General features: G+C 51.0%; 1 long non-coding RNA gene across 1 annotated transcript; it reads left to right on the forward strand.

Moving 5' to 3' along the window:
* The first annotated feature begins 17,485 nt into the window (after nucleotides 1-17,485).
* LOC132658838 (uncharacterized) lies at nucleotides 17,486-19,778 on the forward strand. The gene is made up of 2 exons (XR_009598959.1): nucleotides 17,486-17,797; nucleotides 18,414-19,778. It is a non-coding gene; the product is annotated as an uncharacterized LOC132658838 (long non-coding RNA).
* The last annotated feature ends 1,282 nt before the right edge of the window (nucleotides 19,779-21,060 follow it).

Here is a 21,060-nt window from a genome sequence, read left to right on the forward strand (position 1 = left end):
TATGTCCCCCTTTCTCTGGTGCTATCACCACGCAAGCTTTTCCTGTCACTTCCTACGCCTGTACTTCAAAGACCTCACTTCCTTTCCTTCCCTCTCCAAATAAAGAGCAAAAGGAAATAAAAACAAAATACACCGGAAAAGACCCAAGGATTTAGCAGGAAGCGAAGAAGGAAATGGCAACCCAGTCCAGGATTCCTGCCTGGAAAAATCCCACGGACTGGTGGGTTACGGTCACTCAAGAGTCTGACACGGCTTAGCAACTAAACAATGATCAAAGGGACTGGAGGGGCATCCCAGGTGGTGCTCCTGGTAAAGAATATGCCCGCTAATGTACAGGAGACGCGGGTTTGATCCCTGGGTGGGGAAGATCTCCTTGAATAGTAGATGGGAACCCACTCCCATGTTCTTGTCTGGGGAGATTCCACGGACAGAGGAGCCTGGCGGGACTGAAAGAGTGAGTGAGTAGGTGAGGCCATTTCCCCCCAACCTTTGGCCTGCTGTTAATTACCTAATGGAACTTTGGGTCACAGCTCGGCGTCAGCCCAGATATGTAATCGCTGGCCGCTTGCCAACAGCGGGTGACTGCTCATGTGGTGCAGCTGATTAGAAGTGTTCTGCTTGGCAAGACTGCCAAGGCCACGGCATAGTCCCAGCCCCACCTCCACAGCCTTGCCCAGTGACCAGCAACTTCTGCCCCAGAGCCTCCGGGGACAACAGAACTCGCCACGCTGCCGAAAACTTCACAAAGGGTGTGTGGGGGGGGGCGGTCACCAATTACGCTGAGAGTGTCCAGGACAACATGGATCCACCACCCCCCACCCCCCGAAGCAGAAGACAAGCTGTCTACCAGTGACCGAGCCAGTGGCTGACCATCCCAAGATAATCACCAGCAAGAATGTCCCCCCAGAAGGATGGCTGTGCTTCACTGAGTCCTCTCTGCTTCTGGCTGCCCTGCCAAGGCTGAACTGCAAGGCTGATGCGAGTATTTAAAAGTATCTCGAGCCCCACAAGGGCTTTCCAGGGTGGCTCAGTCGGTAGAGAATCTGCCTGCAATGCGGGAGACCCTGGTTCAGTGGTGCCTGGGCAGGAAGATTCCCCTAAAGGAGGAAATGGCAACCCACTCCAGTGATCTTGCCTGGAGAATCCCATGGACAGAGAAGCCTGACAGGGCTGCAGACCATGGGGTCGCAAAGAGCTGGACACGACCCAGAGACTAAATGACCACCACCACCACGAGATCACCAATTCCTTCCAGCCACCCCTGTGCTGGAATCAACTTGCGCTGGAATCAGCCGTTAATAAGGTCCTCTGAAACGGATGCTTTCGAACTGTGGTGCTGGAGAGGACTCTTGAGAGTCCCTTGCACAGCAAGATCAAACCAGTCAATCCTAAAGGAAATCAACCCTGAATACTCACTGGAAGGACTGATGGCTGAATCTGAGGCTCCAATAATTTGACCACCTGATGTGAAGAGCTGACTCACCATTGGAGACCCTGATGCTGGGAAAGATTGAGGACAGGAGGAGAAGGGGGTGACAGAGGATGAGATGGTTGGATGGCATCACCAACTCGATGGACATGAGTTTGAGTAAGCTCCGGGAGTTGGTGATGGACAGGGAGGCCTGGAGTGCTGCAGTCCACGGGGTCACAAAGAGTCGGACACGACAGCCACTAACAACAGCAGCAGCAGCAACTGAAACAGACGCTCCAACACACCGTAGGCTCAGTACCTCTCCTTCCCGAGAACGGCTTGCGGAAACCGGCAACATCATGGCATTCACAGCCGGGATACTTCTTTCCAGCGAAAGCAACCAAGAATGAGAAAACGCCGTCTCTTTTCAATAATTACCACTGATCACTGCACAACAAAAGACTCTGCGGTTTCTGTCACACACAATCAACAACGGTTAAAATCACATCTTGAAAACCCACGTGATTCTTCCACGGATAAACCTTAGGCTCCCTCCGAGGCTGTCCAGAAACTGAAGTCGCTCAGTCGTGTCCGACTCTTTCTGCAACCCCATGACCGTAGCCCGCCAGGCCTCCTCCGTCCATGGCATGTTCCAGGCAAGAGTACTGGAATGGGGTTGCCGTTTCCTTCTCCAGGGGGATCTTCCCAACCCAGGGATCAAACCCAGGTCTCCTGGATTGCAGGCGGACGTTTACCATCTGAGACACCACGGAAGTCCAGCTCTCTAGCAAACGCTGGGGACCCAGACGTTCATAAGACACATCTCATGCATGCCAAAAAAAGGAAATTACTTGGGGATCATTCATCCCAAGCAGTATTTTCTGATGACACAGAGGCTGTGTTGAAGATGGAATAGAAAAGGAATCTCTTAAAAAAAAAAAAAATCTGTCCTCTCCCAAGAAGGAGGATACACAAAGCAGTGGTCACGCAGGTACATGGCCCAGGTCTGGGAGTTAGGGACCGCCCCGCACCATCCAGCATCCATGGACAGGTCTCTCTCCTCGTCCACCCACTTCTCCCTCCAGGACACACAGCCCAGGTGTTCAGAAGGTTGCAGGGCACCCACAGGTGGGGGGGGGGGAGGACGGACAGGAGTCCTTCTCCACCCTCTGCTCATCTTCCTGTAGCTCACCCTGTTAGGAGCTCAGCTGTGACCCATCCACCCCCTCAAAATTCATACCTTGAAATCCTTATGCCCGGCAGCCTGGAAAGTGACTACACGTCAAAAGGGGCGGGGGACGATCTTTAAAGAGGCGATTAAGTTAAAGTGGGGCTTCCCTGGTGGCTCAGAACGTAAAGACTCTGCCGGCAATGCTGGAGACCTGGGTTCAATCCCTAGGTCGGGAAGATCCTCTGGAGAAGGAAATGGCAACTCACTCCAGGATTCTTGCCTGGAGAACCGCATGGATGGAGGAGCCTGGTGGGCTACAGTCTATGGGGTCGCAGAGAGTCAGACATGACTGAGCAAGTTCACGTCAAGTTAAAATGAGGTCACTAGTCATTCAGTTCTGTTGCTCAGTAGGGTCCGACTCTTTGCGACCCCATGGACGGCAGCACGCCAGGCCTCGCTGTCCATCACCAACTCCCGGAGTTCGCACAAACTCATGGCCATCCCGTCGGTGATGCCATCCAGCCATCTCATCCTCTGTCGTCCCCTTCTCCCACCTTCAGTCTTTCCCAGCATCAGGGTCACTAGCATCAGAGGTCACTGGGGTGGGCCCTAACCCAACAGCTGAGTGCATGCTAAGTCGCTTCAGTAGCGTCCGACTCTTGGCGACCCCATGGACTGTAGCCCCCCAGGCTCCTCTGTCCATGGGATTCTCCAGGCAAGAATTCCGGAGTGGGTTGCCATTCCCTTCGCCAGGGGATCTTCCCCACCCAGTGATTGAAACCTCCTCTCTTGCATCTCCTGCACTGGCAGGCATATTCTTTACCACTAGCACCACCTGGGAAGAAGCTGAGACCACCACTCTGCTGCCAGAAGGCAGAGACCCTACAGAAACTGTCAAGTTCCTAAGGGTGCCTTTTTTCTTCTTCTTCTTCTTCTTCTTATTCCCAATTTGCAAAGCCCAGGCAGTTACAATGCCAGAGATTTCTCAATTCTTTGACTGAAATAGTATAGCTTACTAAACCCAAACATGTGCAAGCCCCTCCCCCCCACCCAACCCCCCCCCCCCCAAAAAAATTTACACAAGGCAACCAAACCCTGTCTTCTCCCGGTTGGCTCCCGCGCCTGCATCTCACAGACAAGTCCCTAGACTGTGTTAAGGATTTTAAGACAGTTGCATAACCTGGCTTGGAGAAGCCAGCCAAGCTTTTTTTTTAAAACTGAATCTGGCTTCACTGTGATGGTAACAGATTGTGAACTATACATCTTCTAGTGTTGCTCCCCTGCCAAACCTTTTTAAGTTATGTGTGCACAGAATGGCATTTAAAGGCCTTAAATATCTCTCAAGGGAAAGGAAAGCGCAGAAAATAGCTCACGAAAATTCACATAATGTGAGCAACAGCTGATGCAAAGTTTGGGGTGGGTGGGGGCTGCTCTTCTGGTTTGGTTGGTTTTGTCATTTAGCTTTGTGGCTGAAGGAAAGGAGTAGGGAAGAGAAAGGGAAGGCTGATCCAGGCAGCTATTTAGGAAAGTCCTTTCTGAACCAGAGGGGGAAGGGCACAGGGGTGCTACCGCTGAGGGTTGAGCAAGCTTGGAGGGTCCCTATGTACTGACCCTGAGGCGGTTCAGCTCTGGGGTCTCTGGGTGCCCAGCCTCCACCACAAAGCCACCCCTTCTCAGTCTGTGGACAAGTGGTTGCTTAAAAAAAAAAGTTGTTTGTTTTTTTTTTTTCAAAGCAGACTTCCTGTTATGCTCAAGGAAGGCTTGGGCCATTTTATTATTAAGCAATTTTCTTAAGTTTCAAAAAAATAAAAAACCACATTTCTCCCAGACTAAAATCTGCCTTCCTCAAACATGCATGTTTTAAAAATCCTTTATTTTCTTAAGCCCTTAATTAAGCCTTCCAAGAGCTCGGCTATGTTTTAATTTGCATTCCGAAACAGAAAAGCTAATGTGTTTTAACATTGTCTGCTTCAGCTGAAAGGAAACTGTAAATTTATACAGTCTGGGTTTTGTTTTTTGGGTGTTTTTTTTTTTTAATTGTCAATTGCATCCTAATGAGTCTTGCAACTGGGTTTCTTATGCCCTAGTCCTAGGCCTTCCATACACCGTCTCTCCTTAACTTCCTTCCTCCTCCCCTCCCTTCCCCTCCCCCCTCCTCCCTCCCTCCTCCCCTCCCCCTTCCTTCTTTGCCCCTTCCCCTCCCCCTCCTGCCTCTGAGCGCCTCCCCCTCCCTCCTCCCATCCCACCTCCCATCTCCGATCCCCTCCTCCCTCCTCCCTCCTCCCCTCCCACCTCCGACCCCCTCCCCCTCCTCCCTCCTCCCCTCCCACCTCCCATCTCCGATCCCCTCCTCCCTCCTCTCCTCCTCCCCTCCCCTCCCCCAGTCCGCGGCCCCGGCCCCTCGCGGCGGGACGGGGGCGGGGGTGGGCCGAGTCTGGAGTCTGGACCGGTTTCGCAACCCCCTCGGCCCCCTCCGGGGTGCGGGGGAGGGGCGGCGGCCTGACCGGTTCTTTGTCAGGAGGTCAGCGCCCCGCGCCGCCCGGAGAGAATTACCGCCGACCTTCGAAGAGCCGCGCACTCGAGGCCCCCGCCTCGACGCCTGCGGGCCCGGGTCAGTCCAGCTCAGTTCAGTTCAGCCGCTCAGTCGTGTCCGACCTCATGGACTGCAGTCCATCACCAACTCCCGGAGTTTACTCAAAACTCATGTCCATCGAGTCGATGATGCCATCCAACCATCTCATCCTCTGTCGTCCCCTTCTCCTCCTGCCCTCAGTCTTTCCCAGCGTCAGGGTCTTTTCCGATGAGTCAACTCTTCGCATCAGGTGGCCGAAGGATTGGAGTTTCAGCATCAGTCCTTCCAGTGAACACGTAGGATTGATCTCCTTTAGGATGGACTGGTTGCATCTCCGCCTGGCTCTGCTCTCTCTAAATCCTAGGCTCCCTCTGGCTCTCACTTTCCTTCTTGGGGATCCTAGGGGCGCGGGCAGGGGCTGGGGGCTGGGGGCTGCACACAAACAGGAAAGGGACCGCAGCGGGTGGGGAGATAGATGGATTGGGGGACCAGAGGTAAAAGGGGACCCTGGGAGACAGAGATGGGGGTTCTAATGAAGGAAAAGTGAGGTCCACAGTCTAGGGCTGCCCGTCCTGTTGGTGGACACAGGAGAGTGTCTGTGAATTTCTGCTGAAAGTCAAAGGGGTGGGGGTTCCCAGCCACACAGTTTGAGAACCACTCCCTACTACCCAGCCCTGCCATTAAACCCCCAGATTTCCCAAAGTTATCACAGACGCTTGGGTGCATTCTCAAGCCACCCGTTGAAGGCTGTGTCCCTCTGCTGTGACTTTACAGAGTAGCTGTTAAATAATCTTTACTCTTCCTAATATAAGTGGAAGCAAAGCCAACTTTCCATCCAAGAAAATAGATTCCCAGAAGAAGCTGGCATCCATATTTGCATGCATGACATGCCTGTCGTTTGTCTCTGCAGGAAAAAATAAAATTTCCATCCAAACATGAGAGTTGAGGGTAAAGGGGAGATGAATAATAAAATGGGACTTGCGCACTGTCTAAGTAGCTTGGCATCCTGATTTTATTACCTAGCCTTAAAAATATTTTTTCTAAGTCACTAAATATTTTTCAAAGGCATACTTTTTAACATTCCACCTTCCCCAGTTTCAAATGCCAGAAGTGTACTAACCATTCCCGCAGGGCAGAACATTCTTTTTGTTTTGTGGTGTTGGAGAAGACTCTTGAGAGTCCCTTGGACTGCAAGGAGATCCAACCAGTCCATTCTGAAGGAGATCAGCCCTGGGATTTCTTTGGAGGGAATGATGCTGAAGCTGAAACTCCAGTACTTTGGCCACCTCATGCGAAGAGTTGACTCATTGGAAAAGACTCTGATGCTCGGAGGGATTGGGGGCAGGAGGAGAAGGGGGCGACAGAGGATGAGATGGCTGGATGGCATCACGGACTCGATGGACATGAGTCTGGGTGAACTCCGGGAGTTGGTGATGGACAGGGAGGCCTGGCGTGCTGCGATTCATGGAGTCGCAGAGAGTCAGACACGACTGAGCGACTGAAATGAGCTGAACTGAACTGAAAGAAATTATACAAGTAACGTTCGTACGTGCAAAAAAAAAAAAAAAGGATACAGTTTCCCCCTGCCATGGACAACTGTGTAGATTGCTTGTCTTGGGTTTGTGGGCTTCCTGTTTGAAGCTCTCCAGTGTAAAGAATCGACCAGCAGTGCAGGAGACCTGGGTTCAATCCCTGGATCTGTTGCAGAAAGGGCGACCCCTTCCAGGGCCCGTGAAAGTGGGCTCTCACCCTCGGAAATGAATTGTCCGAGGAGACACATGAGCTGACAGACTAAGAGATTTTAAAGGGGCACGCGGGCAGAGAGCAACCAGGGAAGGGAACCCAGGAGAACTGCTTTGCCACGTGGCTCACAGTCTTGGGTTTCATGGTGATGGGATTAGTTTCTGGGTTTTGTGTGTGGGCAGTCGCTCTAACTCAGAGTCCTTTTTGGTGGTATACACGTTACTCAGCCAAGGTGGACGCCAGCAAGAACGATCCAGGGAGGTGGTGTCTCCTGAACTTTCCTGAGCTCTTCTGCTTGGTGGCGGCTTATTAGCTCCGATTCCTTACTGGGACCTTCTGTTGTAAAGTGAAAGTGAAAGCCACTCAGTCACGTCTGACTCTGCAACCCCATGGACTATTTAGTCCATGGAATGTTCCAGGCCAGAATACTGGAGTGGGTAGCCGTTCCCTTTTCCAGGGGCTCTTCCCAACCCCAGGACCAGACCTAGGTTTCTTGCATTGCAGGCAGATTCTTTACCAGCTGAGCCACCAGGAAAGCCCTCTTGTGTTATAAAAGCTGGCACAAATGGTTACTATCTTGCCTGGTGAAGATGGGCAGTTTCAGGATGCTTCCCAGAACAAAGAAGGAAGATCCCCACTCCAGCATTCTTCTCTGGGAAATGCCATGGACAGAGGAGCCTGGCGGGCTACAGTCACGGGGTCTAAGGAGTCAGACACGACTGACTTAATCAGCCGGCCCAGTCAGTGTTAAAGGTAGAAAAAAAAAGTTGGGCCACTGTTCCAAGCCAAGAGCAGCTTCCTGTCCTTGGAGACCTCAGATGAGAGAAGAGGTTGGCCTGAAAGGGGGTAGAAAGGACACCCCAGATGAGTGGAGGGAACCAGAGATACCTGAACACCCTAGTCTTGGGAGGATCCAGAATGCGCAAGTCCGAAAGCACCGCCTGCCACACTCCCTGGGACATCCGGCAAACCTGAAATCTTCACGGTGAGGAGTGAAAATTTTCCCTCTCCTTACACACCGTTGGCGTTCATAGACATGTGCACATTTTAGGGGCATGGTGCAAATGACTGCTTCCCTGTAAATTGAATGACTTTGCCCCAAATTATGTGTTAGGAGAGGGAGGAACCACAACAAAAAGACATCTGTGTGTTTGTTCCCTGGCTAATGACAAACGTCACAGGGTGCTTAGTTGCTCAGTCGAGTCCAACTCTTTGTGACCGCATGGACTGTACCCTGCCAGGCCCCTCTGTCCATGGGAGTCTCCAGGCAAGAAGGCAAAAACTGGGTTGCCATTTCTTTCTCCACATTACTTAGATTACTAAGCTCACTCGCTCAGTCGCGTCCGAGACTCTTTGCAACCCCATGGACTGCAGCCCGCCAGGCCCCTCTGTCCATGGGAGTCTCCATGGCAAGAATACTGCAGTGAGTTGCCATTTCTCTCTCCAAACATCAGGATGATGAACTGGTATGAGTCCGTCTTTGGTGCCCATCACACAGACTTGGTGAGCAAATCGTTGCCCTGAGTTACGTTTTAGCACACTTTGACTGGAGTGTGAAAAGAAGAGATGAGAGAAAGAAGCAGAGCTTTCATTTCACAAAGCACCAGCCCTCAGCTTCTGCTCTGCAACGGAGAACTCATACCAGGGCCGGCCTTGTACCTCCGCAGAACCCTCACAGAGCGACTTTTCTGTTCTTTCTGTCCACAGCATCGATGTTATAGCGTGACCGAGCATATCTGAGTACTCGGAGAAAAGAAGACGCACGTCCACACGAACTCCTCCGTGAGTTTTCACAGCAGCATTGTTCACAGAAGTCAAAAAGTAGAAACACCGACATCAAGAGATGTTGGATAAACAGCATGTGATCTGTCCACAGAGCAGAATCTGAGTCAGCCGGAGAAAGAGGTACTGGTGGGGCTGCAAGGCAGTAGCAACTCAGACACGTTATCAGTTCAGTTCAGTTCAGTTCAGTTGCTCAATCGTGCCCGACTCTTTGGGACCCCATGGACTGCAGCACTCCAGGCCTCCCTGTCCATCACCAGCTCCCAGAGTTTGCTCACACTCATGTCCATTGAGTCGGAGATGTCATCCAACCATGTTGTTCTGGGACACCAAAGGCTGACTGTCGTTTGAGGCCGTTTCTGTGAAATGTCCAGGATGGATCAACCTCCAGAGACAGGAGGTAGCCAAATGGTGGTTGTCAGCTCTAGGAGGGGACAGCTCTAGGTGGCTGTCAGCTCTGTTGGGGGTGATGAAAGATGTCTGAAACTAGATGTGGAGTTATGGTTGCACAAGGCAAGATACACTGAAACTGGGGCTTCCCGGGTGGGCCAGCGGCTAAGTTCCTCCGTGCTCTCAACGCAGGGGGCTGGGTTTCATCCCTCGTTGGGCAACTGAATCCACATGCTGCAACTGAGAGATGGCCTGTTGCAGCAAAGATTGATTCCGCGTGCTACAGTGAAGACTCAGCACGGCCAAACAAATACATAAAATAAATATTTAAAAAAAAAAAAAGAAATATACTGAAAGCGCTTCCCTGGTGCCCCAGTGGTGAAGAACCCAAGCGCCAGAGCAGGGGACACAGGTTTGATCCCCGGTCCGGGAAGCTCTCATGGGCCAAGGGACAGCAAGGCCCATGTACCACAGCTACTGAAGCCTGTGTGCCTTGGAGGCTGTGTTCTGCTCCAAGAGAAGTCACTGCCAACATAACCCTGAGCACTGCAGCTAGAGAACAGCCCAACTAGAGAAATTACCTCAACCAGAGAAATCACCACGACTAGAGAAAGCCAGTACATGGCAACGAAGACCCCAGAACAGCCAAAAATAAATAAATAAATAAATTTAAATGAAAGACACATCAAAGTTGACTGAGAAATGACACTGATTTGCACATTTTACCGTGGGTGGATTTTATGGTATGTAAAGTGAAGTGAGGCAAAAGACACTCACTCGTGTCCGACTCTTTGCGGCCCCACAGACTATACAGTATGTGGGATTCTCCAGACCAGAATCCTGGAGTGGGTAGCCTTTCCCTTCTCCAGGGGATCTTCCCAACCCAGGGATTGAACCCAGTTCTCTCGCATTGCAGGGGGGTTCTTTACCAGCTGAGCCACCAGGGAAGCCCTGTGGCATGTAAATTGTATCTCAATAAAACTGCTTTTTTAAACGCACTAGTATAATGCAATTTTCGTGAAAAGGCACCCCTGACACAGACCTGGGTCTTCCCCGGTGTCACTGGTGGTAAAGAAATTGCCAGCCAGTGCAGGAAACATAAGGGACACGGATTTGATCCCCTGGTGGGGAAGACCCCCTGGAGGAGGAATTGGCAGCCCACTCCAATATCCTTGCCCGGAGAAATCCCACAGACAGAGGAGCCTGGCAAGGTCTACAGTCCATGGGGGTCTCAACGAGTCAGACTTGACTTGAGTGACTGACGCTTTGGCTTTGGCTCATCCCCACTCGTGTAAAAAGAGCACGGTACCCCGGTGAACCCCATTCAACCCACCCAGCTGAACCAGCTTCCTCCACCAGTGGCTTGGTCCCCAGGGGAGTGTGAGTCTTTGTTATGTGGGCCTGAGGTCGCTTCCTTTAGCTGTGGGTCGAGGTGTTCCAGAAACTGAGGCCCGCTATGCCCACACCCGGTCTCACCCAGAGGAGGGATCCGGGCCTGAGGACCCCACCTCTGTGCACCTTGGCGGTCATGAGTGAGCATCCTGTCCTGGTCCCGCCTCCTACCAGATGGCTTTTCCGCTCGCATCCGCCTCGGGCCTCCCCACAGGGGGCTCCCCCTTCCTGCCCTGGCCTTCTGTGTGCGTGTAAGTCGCTCAGTCGTGTCTGACTCTTTGCAACCCCATGGACTGTAGCCCGCCAGGCTCCTCTGTCCATGGGATTCTCCAGGCAAGAATACTGGAGTGCGTTGGCGTTTCATTCTCCAGGGGATCTTCCTGACCCAAGAATCAAACCCAGGTCTCCTGCATTGCGGGCGGATGCTTTACCAGCTGAACTACTATGGAAGCCCCAACCTTCTACTCCTTTGCAAAGCTCCTCCTCACCAGCCCTGGCCTAGCTCTCCTTTCTTCTCACTTGGGAACCCAAGAACCATCCGTGTGGCACCTTGTGGGCCTCCACTCACCCACTGCTCCTAAATCACTCATTCCCTGCTCTTCAAAAACACTACGGCCAGAACGCCACCCCCAGGGACTTGGGTTCCTTAGCTCTGGGATGTGGTCCACCCATCAGAATTTTTTTTAATTTACTTGGAGGGCTTCCCTGGTGGCTCAGCGGGTGAAGAATCCGCCTGTGATGTGGGAGACCTGGGTTCGATCCCTGGGTGGGGAATATCCCCTGGAGAAGGGAAAGGCTACCCACTCCAGTATTCTGGCCTGGAAAGTTTCCTGGACTGTGTAGTCCAAGGAGGCGCAAAGAGTCAGATATGACTGAGCGACTTTCGCTTTCTTTAGAGATCCAAAAGAAGGGTGCAGGTTGTGGGGGGTTGTTTTTAAAAGGAAAGTTCTCAGGTGCCCTAGTGGTTTGGATTTCAAGCTATCAGAGTCAGGGGGCCAGATTCAGTCCCTCGTTGGGGAACAGAAATCAGGGAAGCCATGCAGTGCAGTCAAAAACATTTTTTTAATGCCTAGACATTGCCATGGGCAGCCAAGGTGGGAGCTCCAGTTCCACCCACCCCTTTTCCCACCTTTGTTGCTTCCCAGTGCACCACTGCCCTTCTCCACTTTGCTTCCCTTGGACGCACTCGGAGTACTCCGGAGTTTTTCTTTGCGGAGGTATTTTCCTGTCAGTTAATATTCTGAATGCTGAGTCATGGAGCCTTCTCCCAGAGAAAAAATAATGCTAGATTATTGCTAGGGGAGTTGGGATGGAATTCAGGAGCACTCCTTGATAAGTGGTTTGTTTTTTTGTTTTTTTTTTTTTTTTCATTTACATTAACTGTAGCAGCGTTGGCATTTGGGACTGGATCCTGCTGCGTGCAAGTTGGGTGTTGGGCAGGTTTTTCTTTCAGGAGGGAAGAATCCACAGGCCAGGGTCTCCTCTGAAACCCCTAACGTCGTTCTAGAAACATTACAAAGTTGAAAAAAAAAAAAAACAACTCCTCTGATGCTCTGCTTCTTCTGAAAGACCCCTCCCTGGTTATCCTCCCAGACCCATTCTCTTAGGACCATGAAGAGGGAAAACCAGAGCAGACCCACTAGAACAGTGACTCAGAATAGAAGCAGAATTCAGTGCTCCGGAGGCAGTGCATTCAGTGAGGTCAGTGGAGGCTGGGCCCCATCACCTGTGGCTCCACCGCTAGGGCTCAGGCACGTGCTTTGCGGGCGTCCAGCAGGGGCCAGCGACAGGCCCAGGGCGCCTCCTGAGTTCCATCTTCTGCCTTCCAGCCAGGCACCTGCAGGGTAAACAGGGGCCGGCGACCAGCCCAGGGCACCTCCTGAGTTCCATCTTCTGCCTTCCAGCCAGGTCCCTGCAGGGTCTTCTCTCTGGGCGTCTTGAGACCCCCTTCCCTCTCGAAAGCTTGCTTTCACACAGCCTCCAACACTGGAAGAGCTACCTGAATCGAGTTGGGGCGGGTTTTGCCTTCAGCCTCCAAGCCATCCAATCTCATCTCTACACAGGCCTTTTGTTGTTGTCCAGTCGCTCAGTTGTGTCCGAGTCTTTGTGACCCCATGGACTGCAGCCTGCCAGGCCTCCCTGTCCATCACCATCTCCCGGAGCTTGCGCATATGCATGTCCATGGAGTGGGTGATGCCATCCAACGGTCTCATCCTCTGTCATCCCCTTCTTCTCCCGCCTTCAGTCTTTCCCAGCACCAGGGTCTTTTCCAATAAGTCAGTTCTTCGCATCACGTGGCCAAAGGATTGGAGCTTCAGCATCAGTCCGTCCAGTGAATATTCAGGACTGATCTCCTTTAGGATGGACTGGTTGGATCTCCCTCCAGTCCAAGGGACTCTCAAAAGTCTAGACAGGTCTGTAGCAGGGAAAGCCGATAACCAGGAGGAGTCTGTCAGAAGAAGCAGAGCATCACTGGAGTTTTGAGAAGTTTGCAGCATTTCTAGAACACTGTTAGGGATTTCAGAGGAGACTCTGGCTGGCAGATTCTTCCCTCTGGGATGGTTTGTGGGGAAATGAGTCACCCTCTTTCCCTTTCCCGGGGCCTGCATGTGGTACACTGCTGGGCAAAGACAAGTCCATGTGTGACTTACACAGATACCTGCTGTGTGATGGTGTGGGGCTTGGCATGGAATGGGAATGCAGGGGCCTGTGTTCCAAAGCCCGAGAGAGGACGTTTGCTCAGTCCTCTCTTGACCTGCCTTGGTCTTTTTCAAGGTCACACTTCCTTGGGCACAGCCAGTTAGAGGCAGACCGTCACGGGTGCCGGGCTACCAAGTGAGACACGTGTCTGCTGACCTCAAGCGTTGCCCCGCGTCACAGGGCAGAGCTGGGCAGCGGTCCTGGACCAGGGGCAGAGAAGGGGCCTGCAGAAAGGTGGTTCTGGCCAGACTCTCAGCCCCAGCTGTGTGCAGTGTGATCCTCAGACTCGACCTTCAAAACTGCACACTCAAGAGATACAACTGTTACAGCTTTCAACATGACCCTGCCGGATGTTATAACCAAAGCCAGGGCCAAATCCGACCACGGGGATCTTGTGCCACTGAAGAGTCACACGACGGTGAATCTGAGCCCGCTCACCCCCAAGTGAAAGTGAAAGTGTTAGTCGCTCAGTGGTGTCCGACTCTTTGCAACCCCATGATGGGCTGTAGCCCGCCAGCTCCTCTGTCCGTGGGATTCTCCAGGCAGGAATATTGCAGTGGGTTGCCGTGCCCTCCTCCAGGGGATCTTCCCGACCGATCGAACTTGGGTCTCCTGCATTGCACGCAGATTCTTTACCGTCTGAGTCACCAGGGAAGCCGAACATCAGTCAGTCTTTTACCTAGCTAAGGAAAGAAAGAAAGAAGACATTTTCCCAATCGCAATAACCCGGCGCCCAAATAATTCATTCTATCAGAATTAGTATTTAAAACACTTCGGCTTTTCTCAGCCACCAAATTCCTTTTTCACAGCAGAAAACATGCAGGGAAAACATGCAGTATACATTAAAAAAAAAAATCAGTTTCCTTATTTTTCTAGTTTGCCGTATATTTCTCGACTAATTCGCAAAACATCCAAAAAAACAAGTGAGGATCTGTTGTGGGCAGAATATGTACATTTCACAAAACTCAGGTTGTCCCTTGCTCAAAAAGGTCTCGAAGTCACTTGCCCGGCGTTGGCCTCCACAGCGCGGGTTAAGTTGGAAAGCGTGGCTGTAAAGGATTGTCACTGGAATCTGTCACTTGTCGGCCAGGGTTCCTTGCACGGAAATCTGCCCAGCCCCAAGGGCCACAGCTTCAAGGCTGACGTCCTGGGCATCTGCCTTTGTGACAAACACCCCAGGTGGCTGACACACCCACCCTTGAAGACACAGTGGCCCAGTTGAACTTCGTGGCTGTCTCAGGCCCCAGGCAATCGTGAGCCACACTCAGTTCAGTTCAGTTCAGTCACTCAGTCATGTCTGACTCTTTGTGACCCCGTGAACCGCAGCACGCCAGGCCTCCTTGTCCATCACCAACTCCTGGAGCTTGCTCAAACTCACGTCGATCGAGTGCATGATGCCATCCAACCATCTCATCCTCTGTCATCCCCTTCTCCTCCCACCTTCAATCTTTCCCAGCATCAGAGTCTTTTCACATGAGTCAGCTCTTTGCATCAGGTGGCCAAAGGACTGGAGTTTCAGCTTCAGCATCAGTCCTTCCAATGAACATCCAGGACTGATCTCCTTTAGGATGGACCGGTTGGATCTCCTTGCAGTCCAAGGGCCTCTCAAGAGTCTAGCTCCCCCCGGAAGCAGGGTGAGCCCTCTCGTGTTCTTGCTGCCGTGCTTGGTTCTTAGACATCCTTGGCGGGAATGCCAGGCCACTGACACATGGCGTCTAAAGGCATCTCGAAATGCCACAGAAGCAACAAGTCAAGCAGCAAAATTCTGAGGACATGGGTGCCCTAAAGTGGCCTCTCCAGCCATGCTGGATTCAAGGTACCTGTCCAAAAGCTCCTGACACTGCTGTGTCTAGCTTCTCCGTCTCCCGAGCCAGATGGTGAAACGTACAGATACACTCTGTTTGCTGCCTGGTGACAATCCCGACATCCGATCGAAGGGAAGGCTGGAAAGCCAGGTGTCTGATGCTTGGAAAACACACCCCTTTCTTCTTAGCAGGTGACTTTCTTAATTCGGGCTTGCCCGGTAGCTCAGACAGTAAAGAGTCTGCCTGCAGTGGAGGAGACCTGGGTTCGATCCCTGGGTCAGGAAGATTCCCCTGGAGAAGGGCATGGCGGCCCACTCCAGTATCCTTGCCTGGAGAATCCTCATGGACAGAGGAGCCCAGTGGGCTACAGTCGGCGGGCTGCAGTCCGTGGGGTCGCAAAGCGTCGGACACGACTGAGTGACTTCACCCTTTTCTTCACTTGAAGAAATCTCCACCTGTAAGATGTTTTTGTTATATTCTTGAGACAGAAATCCGCCAACCTGGGGCATTATTTGTATTTCTTATTGACTGCACTGGGTCTTCGCTGCTCAGGCCACTCTCTGCTTGCAGTGCATGGACTCAATAGTTCGTCCTTGGAATCTTCCCGAAGCTGGGATCGAACTGATGCCCCCTGGCATGACCAGGTAGATTCTGAACCACTGGACCACCAGGGAAGCCCGGTGGAATCTTCCTTAAACACAATGCACTCTCTATACTTGGGGGGGATCAGTTCAGTTCAGTTCAGTCGCTCAGTCGTGTCTGACACTTTGCGACCCCTTAGACTGAAGCACACCAGGCCTCCCTGTCCATCACCAACTCCCGGAGTTTACTCAAACTCACATCCATTGAGTGGGTGATGCCATCCAACCATCTCATCCTCTGTCATCCCCTTCTTCTCCCGCCTTCGATCTTTCCCAGCATCAGGGTCTTTTCCAGTGAGTCAGCTGTTCCCATCAGGTGGCCAAAGGATTGGAGCTTCAGCTTCAACATCAGTCCTTCCAATGAACACTCAGGACTGATCTCCTTTAGGACGGACTGGTTTGAGGGGATAGGGTTGATTAATTTGCACTGGACCACAGTGGACATCAGCCTCCATCTCTGAGCGTCTAGAACAAGGTCTTCCCGTCATATCTCTTCTCCCAGACGTCCATCCCTGACCTCCATGACACTCGGGAGAAGGAGTTGGTCTTCTTTGTAGCAACCCATTTGTTTCTGGAAGGATCCCATCTGGCGAAACTCTGTCTTCTTTCCCTGAATTTTTTTTTTTGCCTCAGGAGATGAGTTCCATTTAAACTACGGAAACATTGCAAAAATACCCCAGGAGTCCTAGATGCAAAAGGAAAGAAAAAAAAAAAAGTTTAGGGTAAAATAGGAAGCACATAAAAAGATTACTCAGATAGCTTCTGAGAAGCTTTCATAAATTGTGCAGCATGGTGGTAACGGTCAACAAGCTGGCGAGTGTTTCGGGGAAGCCTGCAGGAAGCGAAACCCATTGCATGCATCACATGAGCCAGCGTTTCAGTGTGTGAAGTCCCTCAAGACCTCGGGGTCCCCACAGACACTTTGTAACCCACACACTTCCTGGAGGGGATCCCCTTACCCCTCCGTCCCACCCGCTAGCTGAGGATCTCCTGGCCTGGAGGGTCTAGGGAGACAAAGCTTTGAACCAAGCAAACAAAGAGTTGCAGGAACAAACTTTACTCTTTCCCAGAGTTACAGAGTGGCTGGGCTTTCTTCTCTCTTATCCCCACCGGTTTCTTGTTCCCCCAGTGTTACTGTGAGTCAGCAAAGAGGAAAGGTCCAAGGATTCTGCAGGAACACTCCCTATAGGTTGTTGTTCAGTCGCCACGTCGTGTCTGACTCTGCGACCCTGTGGACTGCAGCACACCAGGCCTCCCTGTCCATCACCAACTTCCATAGTCCACCCAAACCCATGTCCATTGAGTCGATGATGCCATCCGACCATCTCGTCCTCTGTCGTCCCCTTCTCTTCCTGCCCTCAATCTTTCTCAGTGTCAGAGTCTTTTCCAGTGAGTCAGGTCTTTGCATCAGGTCCAAACTATTGGAGCTTCAGCATCAACCCTTATTCATTGGATAAGCTATGTAGCTTCCTGGGTGGTTCAGTGGTAAAACATCGGCCTGCCATGCAAGAGACCCGGGTTCGAACCCTGGGTTAAGTAGATCCCCTGGAGAAGGGAGTGGCAACCCACTCCAGTATTCTTGCCTGGAGAGTCCCATGGACAGAGGAGCCTGGTGGGCTACAGTCTGTGGGGTCGCAAAGAGTTAGACATGACTGAGCGTAACACCTCACCTCACCTCAGGCTACGTGAGCAAAAAAGGCAACATCTCTGCTATTCTTTCTACTCAGAAACCTTTATTTGATTTGAGGGTGTGCTGCTGAGAGCAAAGGACTCTGGAGATCCTTGGGATAAGAAAGACACACAGAGTCAACCAATTGAAGGTCAGGCAGATGGGGTTTTGTATGGCTTGGTTTGGCCCCAGGCTCACCACTACGCCCAGGCCTGCACCGGCTGGGTGTCTCCGCACACAGAGTCACTTCTCATAAGGATCTGAAGCTGCAGGGGGAGTGTCAGCCAAGGACAGCTGCCAAAAAGAGCTGACTTCCAGGGCTGCGGAGAAATTGCAAGACAGGCGTAAAAGGACCCGAGTCACTCCCATTAACCCATGCGCGCCAAGGAGGAGGCTAGGTGATGAAACTTCCAGTGGGAAGATTTCTAAGGGACCTGTTAAGGAAGATGCATCATAGAAACTCAGCAACGTGCATCGCCAGTAGAGAACCACCGGGGCAAGAAGACCACTAATCCAGCCCAGTGAGCATCGCCAGACAGGCCAGTTACTGAGTCTCTGGAGTGGGGGAGGGGAGGTTGTGCTTCACACAGGCACGTAAGGACGCTGACGTTTCTATTATTATTATTATTATTATTGGGCTTCCCTGATAGCTCAGTTGATAAAGAATCTGCCTGCAATGCAGGAGACCTCAGTTAAATTCCTGGGTGGGGATGATCCCCTGGAGAAGGGATAGGCTATCCACTCGTATTCTCGTATACTCCATGGGGTCGCAAAGAGTCAGACACTAATGAGCAACTTGCACTTTCATTTATTTTGGCTGGAGGCTAATTACTTTACAGTATTGTGGTGGTTTTTGCCATACAGCGACATGAATCAGCCACAGGTGTACGTGTCTCCCCCACCCCGTCCTAAACCCCCCTCCCACCTCCTTCCCTACCCCATCCCTCTGGGTTGTCCCAGAGCACCGGCTTTGAGTGCCCTGCTTCATGCATCGAGCTTGCCCTGGTGATCTATTTCACATATGGTAATAGACGTGTTTCAATGCTGTGCTCTCAGATCATCCCACCCTCACCTTCTCCCACAGAGTCCAAAAGTCTGTTCTTTACGTCTGTGTCTCTTTTGCCGTCTTGCATACAGGGTCATCGCTGTTTCCGGACGCCGACCTCTTGCGTCTCAGGGCTGGGCCGTCTGCCAACATCTGCATTTTACAGCCTAACAGGAGGGGTGAGCATGCATGGGACTGTCAGATGGGGGTTCCCAGAGCCCGGAGTATAGCAGCCATAGTATTAGTCACTCAGTCGTGTCAAACTCTTCGCAACCCCATGGACCAGAGCCCACCAGGCTCCTGTCTGTCCATGAGATTCCCCAGGCAGGAATGCTGGCTGCTGCTGCTGCTGCTGCTAAGTCGCTTCAGTCGTGTCCGACTCTGCGACCCCATAGAGGGCAGCCCACCAGGCTCCTCTGTCCCTGGGATTCTCCAGGCAAGAATACTGGCGTGGGTTGCCATTTCCTTCTCCAGTGCATAAACGTGAAAGTGAAGTCGCTCAGTTGTGCCCGACTCTTCGCGACCCCATGGACATAAACGCTTTCACAGGCGAACGTAAGATTGCCTGGGTTCTTGAAGACCAGACTGCTGCCTTCTGAGCAGACTGAAGACAGAACGAACACTGCAGATTCAGTAGATGTGGACCGGCTTCCTCGAAATCGACTGTATCTGCCTGTTCCAATCACTCTCCTGTCACTTTTGTAGGAAACAGTTATTGGTCACGCTCAATGTAATTGGGCACAAAATGTGTCTCTGTGAAGACACGCCGTTCAAACAGCTCAGAACGATTTTAATGTAATTCATGGTATAGAAACAACCTCAGATGGGTTTTCTGTGTTCCAGCATGAAAGGTTTTGCTCTTAATAGCCATTCTGATTAGCTTTGCTACACATATTTCACTTAATGCTTGTAAATTAGATAAGGTATAGAAATATCTCTTACCTACTTAGAAGGTATCTTACTTAGAAAGATAGATATAGAAAGGCTTGATCAGTATAGAAAGGTTCTTAGCGGAGATTTTCAATTCTTAGTTGAAGGAAAATCCTCCACTAGAACTTTTGCACACTCTTTCTTCTCTGTTGGCTTACAGAATGCAAATTACAGAATGCAAATTCTAGGAGACAGTAGCATTGTTTGGGGTTGTGATATTTTCTTGCTTTCTTTGTCTTACTTCCTAGTAATCAAAGTCCTTGTCAGAGGACACTTCTCTTTCTTCTCAATATTCCCAATTCTGTTGCTCCCTACTAAGGAGAAATGCATACACTTGTACTCACAGGGCAAAGGTTAACAATTCTGATCACTCCTCCAAAAAGACTACTGTAATTGCTAAAAGCAAATTTTTTTTTAATTAAGAATTTTTAAAAATCCTCTAAAAACTGCTGCTTTGGAGTAGCTAGAAAATAATTTTCAAGTGACTACTCTTGTCTGCTCACTAGATTAAAATTTTAGACCCCGTTGGGATGTTTGTATCAGTCAGCTTTTTCTGCGTAACAAGCATTGCCAAAAACTTAATGACTGAAAACAGCCACCATTTACTTTGCTCATGATTCTGTAAGCTGGGGGGACCTCAGTGGCTGGACTCAGTCTTACCTGAGCTAGTCACGATTCTGTAGTTGGCTTCCACGGGCACTGAAGACTGACTGCTCAGGAGAGGCTTTGTCTCTGCCATGCCTGGTCTGCCACCCACTCTGCACCCCCCGCCCCCGCCCAGGCCAACAGACTACACAGACTTCACAGAGGGAAGAGAGAAGAGAGGTATAAGGCTCTATGCCTGGAACTCACACACTGTCCCTGCTATAACATTCTGTTGACCAAAGCAAGTTACAAGGCCAGGCCAGATTCAAAAGGAAGGGAAAATAGATGTCACCTACTGATGGGGGTCATTGCAGGATCATATTGCAAACGGGCATGCATGCAAGTAACCAGTGAGGGATCGTGGCCGGTTCTTACAATCTGCAGTCGTATTTGTTTCTGTTTTCCTAATCACATTCTCTTATGTGGGGTTTTTTTGAAAATTTAAGAACGAATAGGCCAAAAGAGTTGAAAATCAGACATCTCCATTGGATTCTCCTTTGACACAAGCCCTGAATAGAATATCCTGAATGGACATTGGTTTTAAACTTTGAGAAGTCTGGCTACATACCTGTCCTCAAAATATTACCTTGAACAGCATCAGATTCTTAAATTGCTCCCAAAGCTGCCCCTTCTTCTTGCTTGGTAAAATAATTCTCTGTCTCCTATAGCAGTGGAAGATCACATATAACCATTGTAGAGATACAGCTGTTCGGTTCAATTCAGTTCAGTTCTGCACTCAGTCTTGTCCGACTCTTTGCGACCCCATGGACTGCAGCACGCCAGGCCTCCCTGTCCATCACCAACTCCCGGAGTTTACTCAAACTCATATCCATCGAGTCGGTGATGCCATCCAACCATCTCATCCTCTGTCGCCCCCTTCTCCTCCTGCCTTCAATCTTTCCCAGCATCAGGGTCTTTTCCAATGAGTCAGCTCTTTGCATCAGGTGGCCAAAGGATTGGAGTTTCAACTTCAGCATCAGTCCTTCCAATGAATGTTCAGGACTGATTTCCTTTAGGAGGGACTGGTTGGATCTCCTTGCAGTCATGGTAATGGAAAAAAAAAAAATGTTGATTTGATATATAAAGTCTACATAGCTAAAGATCACGGATGTTGAACGCAACAACTTCATTATTTTTGCATTCCATTCAAAATGCAAAGGATGG

The sequence above is a fragment of the Ovis aries genome, chromosome Y, assembly GCF_016772045.2.
Source record: "Ovis aries strain OAR_USU_Benz2616 breed Rambouillet chromosome Y, ARS-UI_Ramb_v3.0, whole genome shotgun sequence".
Classification (NCBI taxonomy): domain Eukaryota; kingdom Metazoa; phylum Chordata; class Mammalia; order Artiodactyla; family Bovidae; genus Ovis; species Ovis aries.